Here is a 13,588-nt window from a genome sequence, read left to right as displayed (position 1 = left end):
ACTTAAGCTGACTGCAGAGTTCCAGCAAGAGAAATTTAATCACTGGAAATCTACCACTCTTGATAGAGATTCAGAGTGATATGACATGTGCAGGAGTCACATCAGTTAACACTTAAAAATCCCCTATGGATCTGTGCCTGGCCTCTTTCTATTCTTACTAGATTTGACATTCAGTTACATATCTTCTCCTCTCTCGCGGCATTGCTATGAACAGGACAGTTAGCTTTACATGTTCTTTGTTCTCTATGACAATACCATTACCAAATGTCATCTATCACAAGACATCTAGATCAGATCCTCATCAATCTTCTTCTACTTCTTCTGCTCCCATTAGCGGTCGCTAGAGCGGATCATCCGTCGCCATACTAATCTGTCCTCTACATCTGCTTCCTCCTCTCCTTCTCCTCTTTCAGCCAACAGTAGCCCAATTTCCACAGTTTTATGTTGAAATAATAGAATGTATTAATAAAAGTATCATAATTAATTATAAAATGAAGTCAAATGTTAATACGGTACAGTACTGTATACATAAAATAGCATTTTCGGGGTGGCGTCCGTTTATCGAATTTTTTCGTTTATTCTCCGTTTATTGTTTATTGTTTTTTCGGTTTTGAAATGTAACCACCGATATAAACGTTATTGATATTAATAATTATGTGTACATATCTGTGAAATATTAGGCAGAATGTTCAGTAAGTTCTGCTGCGTATATTCCTGTATCTCCTTATTGTTGGAAGGAGGTTAAACAGTTTGTGACTGGAATGTGAGGAGCACTTGATGATGTGAGCTCTGCACAGACATCTGCTATGTTAAAGGTGCTCAATGGCAGGTAGTGGGTCCCAGTAATGCGATGGGAGGGTTTAACCACCGTTTTGGGCTTTACGTTCACACACTGTGGAGCTTCTTTACCATACAGGATGGAGTTGGTCAGGATGCTCTCGATAATGCAGCAGTAAAAACTCATTAGAATCACTGGGTACAGATTACCATTTTTTAAAGACGTACAGGCGTTGTTGTGCCTTCCTAACCAGAGACGAAGTGTTCTGGTGCTATGACAGATCTTGAAAGATGTGAACTTCCAAGAACTTAAAGCTGGAGACCCTGTCTATCTCAGTTCCATTGATGTAGACTGGGTATAGAAACACCTGCAAAATACATTCCTTCTTTTAATCACACAACTAACAAAACATGGCTGAGAAAATGAGAGAGACAGAAAATGTAAAAGATGAAGACGACTACCGGTGAGAAAGATTTAAAGAGACTAAAGTTCTAAAGAAGTAAATGAGTGGGAAACAAACTGACTGACCTCGTGAGTCAAAACAAGGCAGTGGAAGATAATGATGGATAGCAGGTTCTATAGAGACAGACAGAACATGCCAAATGTGTTGAGAAGAGAAAGTGGAGGAGAAAGGAAGAGTAAGAATGACAGGAAGAACACATCGAGGAAAATAAGATATGACAAAGCATTTCACGTTTTTTTTCTTGCTATCTCTCTCTCTTTCTATCCTTCTGGTTTTCTCTCTGACATGACATGTCCTAACAAAGACGTTGGTTTTTTTGACATGTCCACTTTGCCCTGTTGTTGCTGTTGGACATTTCATATCCATCCTGGGCAATCACAAAATGTTTCCTTACCTACTGTGTCAATCAGTCACAGCTAAAATATTGTGAAAAACAGCCAACATCTTGAAACGATACATCCTGAAGTGTGTGTTCTCCTAATTAAGGAATACACTCACTGCTATGTCTACACTTGGCAGAAACAAAGAACTGACATACACTCAGAACTCTGTTGTTTTGTTCCAGAAGGTTAAACACTTCAGCAGCTTTTTTTCTTCTCTTTTGTTTTTCCTTTTGCATCGACTAGAATAAAGTACAATTGCAAACAAGTTTCAAAGAGTTGCACCAACAATGTTCTTGAAGGATGAGATCTGGATGTTTACAAGGCACAATGTGTAAAGGCTGGAATGCGGAAGCAGGAGGTAGTAGTTGTTGAGTAACAGAGTCAGGTTCTCTGGTTTGACCCTGATCTGTCTATAGAGTATGTTCTCTCAATATCTATTTGGGCTTGTGCTGCATTCTAAAACCCCCTTCAACCTTCCTCAAAACAAATGCAATAGTAAGGTGTAGGAATGCTGTAGGTTGTTGCTTAGTGGTTAATCCATTGAACGTTGTATTGGAAGGTCATGAGTTCAAATCACGGGGGAGTGGTGGCTCCAGCGGTTAAGGCGCTGGGTTGCCGATCGGAAGGTCTGGGGTTCAAGCCCCGGTATCGCCAAGCTGCCACTCTTGGGCCCTTAAACAAGGCCCTTAACCCTCTATGCTCCGGGGGTCCCTTACGAGGGAAATATCGAGGTCCGTGACGTCGGAGTGACGTGGGACCGCCTTCCCGTGGGCTCACCACCTGCAGGAGGGACCGTAAGGGACGGTGCTGTGAGGATTGGGCATAAATCGCCCCCGCGACCCGAATTACGGATAAGCGGGAGAAAATGAATGAGTTCAAATCTCAGCCCCACCAAACTCTCACTTCTGGGCTGCTGAACAAGACTTTCAACCCCATAGCTGCTCAGATGTATGAATGAAATGAACACAAAAAAAGTTCCTTTCCCCATGCAATCTACATCATGAACACTTAAACCCCACTGTGCAAAAAAATAAAACATACGTGCAGTGGGCACCGGCTCATCAGGGACAAACTTACACATAAAGAACATCATATTCATTTTTTATCACCACATTATCTGTGTAAAGCTTCTTTGAGACAGTGTTCATTGTTAAAAGCACTATACAAAAATTTAATTCACTTTTACTAATTTCTTTATAAAAAATGTGCAATTACTTTTATACTTTTTTTTTTTTTATTATTATTATGGTATTTTTCTTTCCATTGCAACTGGATGTGCAACCGGAAGCTTCTGTCACCAAAACAGGTGCAAACATACTTAGCAATAAAGCTCTTTCTTTTTCTTCTTTTAAAACGAATGTACGTCGCTCTGAATAAGGACATCTGCCAAATGCCATTAATGTAAATGAACCCTAAACTCCATTTAGAGTGTCCTTCAATGTTTTTGAGGTAGGCTTTACCATGTCTCTGATAAGAATAAAGGTATAATGACAGATTTCTTTGATGTGTGATATAATTTACTTGTGCCGGCCTTCTGCAAAGTCTATCCATCACATGACTGCTTCTGAACATCACACCACCACCCATTTATTTTTTTACAGCATTTGGTGGTCCCATTTTTCCAGAGGGACTTACAACCAAACAGTTGAGGTTTAAGGGCCTTGCTCAAGGGTGGTGCTAGGATTTGAACTTGTGATCTTCCAGTCGAGACTCCAGTGCCTTCACCACTGAGCTACCACCTCCCTACCACCCTTTATCTTGCAAATTCCTGTCAGAAATTGGGTTTTAGCTTAAGTTGTGAGTTGCAAGGTGTATACCAGTCCCTGGCCTGGCTCCTGACTCTGAAGATTCTACACTTACCTTTTATGTGGGTAATAAACTTTCTTTGTCTTCTTGTCTGACTTCTCCTCTCATTTAGGGGCACCAATGACAGTTTTACGAAAGTACACAAGATTTTACACAATGAGAAGTTTTTGATCCACAAAGGAATTTCACAGCTGGCTTGGAAACATCTGGGGATCTAAGAAGAAGGCTACAATCTGTGACCAAAAATAAAGAAGTCTTAGTTGACCTTCTCAGACTGCTGCAATCACAGTATCTACCAGGAAGAGTGGAAGATGGATGGATGGATGGATGGATGGATGGATGGATGGATGGATGGATGGATGGATGGATGGATAAATGGATGAACGAATGGATGCCTATAACAATCTTAAAATAATTGTAAACATCTTTAAATCTTTAAGCCTATAATAGTGACTGTATAGCTTTCTGGTAAGCAACCCACAGAAAATTTGATTGGTGCTTTAAATATTCATAAGATAATTGTAAAAATTTGACCTGAACCTATCCGATATTAATTGATTCAGTCCCAGGAATATGTGCATGTATGTACAGTAACTTATACATCATGTAAATAATTCCTCCACTATGAAAGTTGCTTGAAAATGCATTGCAGCTTTATTTAGAGCTGAAGAAAGCAGGGTATTTGCTTTAATGTATCACAGTAGCATAGAGCTCAATATTCCAGCTCTCAGCACAAACAGGAGTTATACTTGTTCATCATGGGTTCAGTATTAAACTCCAACAAGGTCTTGCTTCCTTGGTCTTGCTCGGCATTTGAAGTCCATCCATTTTCAAGGAGACAAATCACTAAAGCGCTTCGTGATGATGAAGTCTTTATGAGGCAGCTCATATTTTTTAAGCCCTTTCACTCTGAGATAAATGGAGTGTAGCACAAATTATAGGAACAGTGTATAGAGGTAGAGAGACACAGAGAGACTGAGTGGGGACAGCAAGTCTAGAGCTCTAGATAATATATAATAGATTTCTAAGCTTGTTCTTATCCGTTCCTATTTTATAATCACAATGGAAATAGGTGAAATATTTCAATCAGAAGGGAAAATAGAAAATGAAAGAAGTGCATGAATTATTATTGAAATAAACCATGTGAAAATAAAGTCTGGCAACAAACTGATGACAGTCTAAAATTTTTAAGTAGCTGTATTGTCAGAGTACACTTATTCAAAGAATTACATGCAGGATAATAACATTTAAATCAAATGGACAATAACTGTTTTTTACCGGTTTTGCACAGTCTATAAACCATGTTTCTTGTCTCAATGTTTTTTTTTTTGCTTGTATCAAATACAAATATTATCCAAATAGATATCAGTGGGTGCACCTTTTAGTCCACTGAGGGAATAATGCTGGTTTTTGCTGCCTCTAAAAGTCTGAGATGTCTCTGAAGCAAGATATGTAGTTTTTGCCCAATTGTGCCCAATTCGTCCCTCTATCTATCTATCTATCTATCTATCTATCTATCTATCTATCTATCTATCTATCTATCTATCTATCTATCTATCTATCTATCTATCCATCCATCCATCCATCCATCCATCCATCCATCCATCCATCCATCCACCTTTGTCTGTTTATCTATCTATCTATCTATCTATCTATCTATCTATCTATCTATCTATCTATCTATCTATCTATCTATCTATCTATCTATCTATCTATCTATCTATCTATCTATCTATCCATCCATCCATCCATCCATCCATCCATCCATCCATCCATCCATCCATCCATCCATCCATCTATCCACCTTTGTCTGTCTATCTATCTATCTATCTATCTATCTATCTATCTATCTATCTATCTATCTATCTATCTATCTATCTATCTATCTATCTATCTATCTATCTATCTATCTATCTATCTAAAAAGTTTAGTGAAGGATAAATGCATTATTAGAGAACGGATGAATATGGTAATAAACAGATAACAATAACAGAATAAACAGGAAATGGGGACGCACGGGTATGGCTAAGGGAGGACTGGACTGCAGAGTACATCTGCAAATAACAAATCTTACTATATGCCTTAAGCTACAATAGTCTCTGTTTCATGCTCAACTTCGCATTTTTCAACTCACTGTTTCTGTTCCTGAACTTGTTCTTTTAATTGTACATCCTGAATTTTCAGACATAGCTTTAAAGCCCAGGTTTGTCAAGTCGACATTCATAACACACAGATAAGACGGTCATTGATTTCTGTTACAGTGATGAAAATCACAACAAACCATTATCAATATAATTGTAATGACTATTTAGTTGTTAGCGATAATAGCATGTTTGACTGCTCCCTCCTGAGCAGTAGCTGAAGTCGCTAATGGCCGCTCTTTGTGACTGTCCTTGCGCTACCGATAATTGAATTTTGTATATTCCCTGATGTTGCTTAATAAAAGCCATTATCTTTATCTTTTATGGCTGTTATTGGCAAATGCTTCTGAAGTGCTAGACTTGCTCTTATAGACGATATAATCGTTCGAAAAAAATGCTTTTTGTGCTTTGAGAAAAATGTTAGAGATGAGGTGGAATGGTCAAGAGTTATCATGTTTAGAAGTGTTTATAGGTTTAAGGTTAGATGCATGTTGCTGTATTTGGAGCTCCACACCAGGAGTATTAAAAACATTTAATTTCACTTCAGGCACCAACTTATTAAAACATAACCCATCTCCTTCTCTATCAACCACCCAAACTGTAAAAATCAGAAATAAATGCAGGTTCACCTCAGAAATCGTTATTCGGCTGCTCCTGTTCGGGGTCACCACAGCCACTCTACATCTGCCTCATTCCATCCAACCAGCTGCATGTCTTCCCTCAACACAACCATAACAATGCTCCTTGGACGTCCTCTTTTTTCTACTGCCTGGTGGCTCCATCTTCAGCATGCTTCAACCTCCATCTCCTGTTCTTTTATCAACGCCTTGAAACTATACAACATCGCAGACCACAGTCATATTAACTTTCCCTTTAACTCTTGCAGATATCATTTTATCACAAATCAATCCTGCTATCACTCTTCTCCACCCACTCCACCCTGCCTGCACTCTTTTCTTCACTTCTCTAACACACTCTCCATTACGTTGCACAGTTCATCTAAAGTACTTAAACTCGTCCACCTTCCCCAGCACATACCTCCACCTCTCCAGACTCTTCTTAGCCTGCTCCCTACTCTCACCACAGATATCAATCATCCCCCTGGCAAATATTAATATCAATATAGTTCATCAGCCTCATTACTTTGCCCACTAGGAAAGAAATTCAGACAGGGTTTCAAATTTCCAACTCAGTTCATGAAGAGCTTTTTAACTTGCTTATACTTAAAGATCTTTAGCTATGAACCCAAACATGCAGAGATAATGTTTAAAGGGAAAATCAAAATCCGCCTGTGTCTTGATTTGACAACTGACTGTCTGTATTAATGTACAATTGTCAGCTGAACAATTACTGATCAACTTTAATCAGGAGACTAGAAAGTCACATGGCCGCTCGCACCAGAGTTACATTTATGTTTAAATATTTATTACAAGCCCAATTCCAAAAGACTTGGGAGCAAAATGTAAATAAAAACAGAATGCAATCATTCGCAAATCACAAAAATCTTTATTCTATTTACAATTAATCAAACATGATATCAAATATTTAAACTGGGAATATTTATTATTTAAAGGAAAGTCATTTAGAATTTATTGGCGGCAACAGATCTCAAAAAAAGTTGAGAGAAGGTCATGTCTTCTGTCTGTATACATTTGGGGAAATCAAACATACATACACTGACAATTTGCACATTTCATTTTTTATTTTCTTTTTTTTTGATTTGCCAGTTTGCAGTTTTTTTATGGGCATCATTTACAATATTTATTCATTTATTTATGTTACAATTATTTAAATACATTCTGCTATTTTTTTTTTCTCCGCTACCACTGTTTGAGTAACCTGCTGCTGCTGTAATGCAATAATTTCCCTCACAGGACCAATAAAGTATATCTACGTCTAACTATAAGACCCAGTTGGTCGTGGAAGAGAAAATGTTGTCCCATGTGTGTCTGATTCTAACTGCTGAACAGTTCTGGGTGTCCTTTGTTGTGTTTTTTGTTTCATGATGCTCCAAAAGCTTTCAAATGGTTCAAAGTCTAGAGGTTTTCTGGATGGAAGCATTTTTTGCTCTTAAACTGTTTTAAATTTAGAACATATTTCATTTTTACTCTATATACAGTATTTTACACTATATACAGTATGTTTTCTGTTTTTCTTAGTAAAGATCCCTGTGACTTTTAGTATTTGATTTTTTTTTTCTTGTTTCCTATCTTTTTCCTAGCTCCCAAGTTTGTTGTTTTCTCAACAGTGATTGGTTATTGTTTTTGTATGTAAAAGTTATGCAAATTGCATCCATATCCTGCCTTTTTGGATCTACATTTTGATATTTTTACTAAACCTGCACTTGTATTTACCTCTATTACAGTTCTATGAACATTATGTAGACTCAAATTATTACATTCACCAAACATAATATACCAAAAAAAAAAAAAATTACCACAGTCGATTCTTCTTGTTCCTACTTTTTTTTTCCACTTATAAATGTGTCCCTCTTGGAAGAAATAAAACAGCTTTCTTGTATGGAGTAAAAAGTAATACACATTGTACACTGTACACTTCATCCATGCAGATACCTTTGTTGTTTGCGCTCTAGTAATTTATTTTATAGGCTGTTTGGAGGATTCACAAGAATTTTACAGAAATATTTGTGTACACATGACAATAAATTGAACCTTTTGAATTGTGAATAACCAAGGATAAAGAATCTTCTGTAATTTGCTGTTTGTGTTCGAATAAAAGGAACTAAGTAGGTTGTTTATTAAATGACTTACATAAATAGGTTTAAATTGGTTTATTACCAATAATGAGATGCCACAATAAGACCCAGGATGGTGCAAATAGACAAAAAAAAATGTCTAATTTGTTGTGTCAGTGGATAAAAGGCAAAACCCAAGGAACACGTCATCCCTGGAAATTTGTCCTGTGCTGAAGGGATTTGTGACCGACATTTTTCTTCATCGACCACACTGGCAGAATCATTGATGAAGCATTGACAATTCTGCAGCTTTCACTATTTTACTCTTATTTTTATTGGACTATCATGTCTCCCTACCTGCAACACGATCCCTAAAGCATACAGGTTCACTAATGCGTTAAAAATAAATAAATAAATTCTTCAGGAGTAAAACGATTTTGCTTATTTTTCCTTATCTTGTCAGTACGGCCTACCAGTGTCCAAGTTGATTCTCCATAAGCCATGCACTTTTTCCTAAATCCCAAGATTTTGCAGAAGCATTAAGCTGTAGAATAGAAATTGTTATGTGCCACCTTCCTGAGCCACGGGACTACGCAATTAATCAACTTTCCCTAGGCTACACACCTCAACGGTTGTTCATTTGCTACATTCATCCATTATAAATTACAATCATACATAATAAATGCATTGATAAAATGAAAATCTGTGCATGTTAGCTCTGAATCCGGCAACGTTTTGAGACATCTTACCATCTTGTTAATATTAAAAGAGTCTCACACTTGCTTCTGTTATTACTTTGGGGTCTCTATAATGACTGTAAGGTCTTACAACATGATTACGGCACCCTTATCAAGAACGACTTACAACTGAGCAGGGGAGGGTTGCTCCCAGCAGCTTAGGCAGAGCAGCTTGTTGGTGTCGGCATTTAAACGTGTGACCTTCTGATCCAAAGTCCAATATCTTAACCACTGAACCACAACCTTCCTACACTTTCATACAGTACATGTACATCACTTCCTGTATGGGACAAGTGTTCCATAGTATTGGTCTTGTTTCCAAATGCAGATGGTCCCAAGTTACTTACTTTTTTCTTATGATGATGATAGCTATATGACAAAATTGTAAAAGTATTTACAATTTATTATAAAATACACTGAGCAGCTATGGGGTTAAGGACTTTGCTCAGGGGCCCGAGAGTGACAGCTTGGTGTGACTTGGATTTAAACTCATGATCTTCAGAACCAAAGCCTAATGACTTAACCATTAAGCCACCACTTCCCAAACACATACATACACTATATTTCCAAAAGTATTGGGTTACCCGACCTTTCCTGCTATATGTGGTCCTTTTCCAAACTGTTACCACACATCTGGTGGCACTCAACTGCACAGGACGTCTTTTGATGCCCTTTAATCAAATTTTGCATTTACTTGCATTACCCCTAATGGGGGAAGCCAAAAGAAAAAGAAGACATGTTCGACAGTCGTACTGGTCGTATGAACGTTTTGTCACAAATAAAATTTGAAAAATGAATGAAAGATTGATTTAAATGAATGAAAGTGACAGTGCCTGGCTGTGTCTGGGTTCAGCAAACCAGAGGTACCTGATTCATATCCATTGTATTGTAATTCCTTGAACAGTAGTGTATTGGATGTAATTAAATATCTTAATCTCATTTCTCCTGCAAACTACATAGTTTGCAATTTTCAGCATGCAAAAAGAAGCAAAAAGCATCTCCTTTAGAGACATTTTTTCAATCCCAATGCACACCACAGATCTGCCCCTCTCTGCACCAGCATTCCACCAGACGTAGCTTTCTTTTTCTTCCCATGACACATTGATTTTTAGATAATAAATCTGATGCTACATTTATTTAAAATCAATGTGTCTTGGGAAGAAAAAGAACGCTACGTCTGGTGGAATGCTGGTTCAGAGAGGGGCAGCTTTGTGGTGTGCATTGGGATTGAAAAAAAGGTCAATGATTTGTATTAACTGTCTTGGCAAAATTCTGCTATTATATTGATAACATATGGATCTGTTCCACTTATTCTGACCCTGTTCACCAGCACTGTTCATCGTTACGAATATGAACTTCCAAATTTACACCCGTGAGCTTTCTAAAGGTAACTTCAACTATCATAGACTTCAAGCAACATGGTTTAAATGGGAATATAAACAATTCTGAAACACTTGATGTATGTATAATTTCTAGAACAAAGGTGCTTTATACTTGTCACATTGAACATTACTGCACAATGAAATTCTTTCTTCAAATCACATCCCAGCAATGTTAGGAAACTGGGTTTTCGAACACAGGGTCAGCCATGATACAGCATCTCAGGAGCTTAGTTAAGGGCCCTGCTCAGCTTGGCAATACTGGGGTTTGAACCCCGACCTTTTGATCAGTAACCCATGTACCTTATTCCCTGAGCTACAACTTCCCAAAGTCAATTAGCCACGATGAGCCATCTGGACTACAGAAAAGGGAATTATGCAAAAATGCTGTTTGTGGACTACAATTAAGCGTTCAACACTATCATTCCGTCCACGTTTAGCTCTAAGTCGGAGGTCCTGCCACTTTATCAATGGATCTCCAACTTTCTACCAGACAGACCACAAACCGTACGGGTGGGCAAACACACCTCATCCACCCTCACCCTTAGCACTGGAGCTCCCCAGGGTTGTGTTCTAAGCCCCCTGCTGTACTCACTGTACACATATGACTGTGTGGCCCCTTCCAACTCCACCACCATCATCAAGCTTGCTGACGACACTGTTGTGGTGGTCCTGATCTCCAACAACGATGAGACGGCCTACCTACAGGAGATTAAAAACTTGGAGAGATGGTGCCAGGAGAACAATTTTCTCCCGTTCATCAGCAAGACTAAGGAGTTGATAGTGGACGTCAGCATGAAGTAGGAGCGATCATACCAACCGCTAAACATCAACGGGACCCCAGTGGAGAGAGTGGACAGTTTCCATTACTTAGGTGTTCACATCACAAAGGACCTGTCTTGGTCCTGCCACATCAACACCCTGGTGAAGAAGCCCGGCAGTGTCTGTACCATCTGAGACCCTTAAGGGACTTTAAACTCCTCTTTAAAGTGCTAAGGACCTTTTACACTTGCACCATTGAGAGCATCCTGACAGGTAGCATCAGTTCCTGGTTTGAAACAGCACCATGCAGGACAGGCGAGCCCTCCAGAGGGTGGTGCGGTCAGCTGAATGTACCATCCGCACCGAGTTTCCTGACCTGCAGGACATCTACAGCACGTGGTGCCGGACCAGAGCCAGGAAGATTGTGAAGGACTTTGTTGTGTTCATTGAAGTGCTTCCGCTCCTTGATAGCAAACACAGAGTGAATGAGGAGAAGCTTCTTCCCGCAGGAGAAAGAAGCACTATGACACTTTAACTCTGGACTGTCACTTCAACTCTGGACTTGAACAGCACAGTGCCACTTTATATCACACCATACTGCACATGGTCACACAAAATAACTTTTTTATGGCAGATATTGGAAGTACAAATTACTCATTCATGTATATGCATATTTTATATATATATATATATATATATATATATATATATATATATATATATATATATATATATATATATATATATATATATGGCTTTTGCTGAAAGATAATGATTCATTAATTCCTGTACTGTAAGTCAACCATCAGCTCTCTCTGTATTTTTTTTTTTTTGGAAACACTCTGTCCTTTTGGTTCACATTATGCTGAACTTCATGACTGATCTTTGCATTTCCCCTTCACTTGACAACTTGCCAAACTACCGGAAGAAGACAGATTCTCCAAAGACCTGTCACCAAGTTCCATTTGACGGACTACCCAGAGAGAGAAGTACTATTTCAATATGTGGATCCTAACAAAGGCATCCCAGAGGAAAATGTGTCAGACAGAGTCCCACAGTTCACATCTGCCTCACATCTTCCATACAGCTCGTTTTTTAAAGCTTCAACAAATCAAGATGTATACTTATGTCTGCCATCTGTCCATGTATAGGATCTATTAAATGTAAGGTAATGAAAGTAATAAATAGTGAGTATATTGTAAAATGGTGCTAGAGATAAAGAAGAGAAAAGCATATCAGTCTCATACTCGTTTTTTTATTATGTAGATACACATAATATGGAATACATTTCTTATTTATGTATGAGTGATATCTGTAGCTTAGTCATTTTTTTTCTTTTAGGCTTATTTTACTGCCTTTTCTCTGGGAGCTTGAAAAAAAAAATTAAGTGAGAGAGAGCAAGAGAAACAGAGAGAAAGAGAGAGACACCTTTATATTCGAAGGGTCCCAAATAATTATTTGATAGTTGATCATAGTCGAATCAGAATGGTCAAATCTTGATTACATTGTTGAGTTATTTTATGAGTTGCTCAGTAGGTCCTGGTCCATAATCTCAAATGACTGTAGAAAGGACATTACTCATATTTTCACATTCCAGTGCTCATGTTAGTTCTCACTCTCCAGTGTTCTGTATTGGTTAAAAGACTATAATCACACTCTTGATGTCACTCAAATGAGGATGGGTTCCCCTCCCCTCCTCATAACATCTAAGGGAGTTTTTCCTTGCCTCAGTTGCCACGGCTGCTCATCAGGGATAAATACACATCGTTCACCTTAACTGTTAAATTCTGTAAAGCTGCTTTGAGACAATGTCTGTTGTGAAAAGCGCTATAGAAAAAAACTTCAGTCAATTCAATTCATTTTTATTTGTATAGCGCTTTTTACAATGGATTTTGTCTCATATCAGCTTTACACAGATAAAGCGGTTATAAGTTTGTATAAAATAGTACATTTATTGCCTATAAGTTTGTTTCTCATAATTGTTTATCTCTGATGAGTGAGCCAGTGGCAACTGTGGCAAGGAAAAACTACCTGAGATGGTATGAGAAAAAACCTTAAGAGGAACCAGACTCTAAAGAGAACCTCATCTTCATCTGGGTGGGACTGAATGTCCATTCATTACAGTTCCATCATTGTTGAAGTGTGCATTGCAATTAAATGCAGAACTGTTCATGCAACCTGTGGTCCTGGGTCATTATAGTAGACTGTTGATATTAATTACAGTCCGAATCAATCCTTAAAGTTTTTGAGTTGCTTAGCGTTTTCTTGGATCTTTATTCTGTAGATGTGGAACCATCCCCAGTGTGTGCTCCTCAACCATTAAACCCCATATAACCAAAATTCCATGATCCTTGTTTCATAATACCTCTGTGAATATTCTACTCTGGGATTGGTAGTCGAACCAGATTCCTTCCATCGAAGCATCAGATCTTCGACTATTCGTG

The sequence above is a fragment of the Silurus aristotelis genome (assembly GCF_946808225.1).
Source record: "Silurus aristotelis genome assembly, chromosome: 17".
NCBI classification, from domain to species: domain Eukaryota; kingdom Metazoa; phylum Chordata; class Actinopteri; order Siluriformes; family Siluridae; genus Silurus; species Silurus aristotelis.
Note: the sequence above shows the minus strand (reverse complement) of the source record.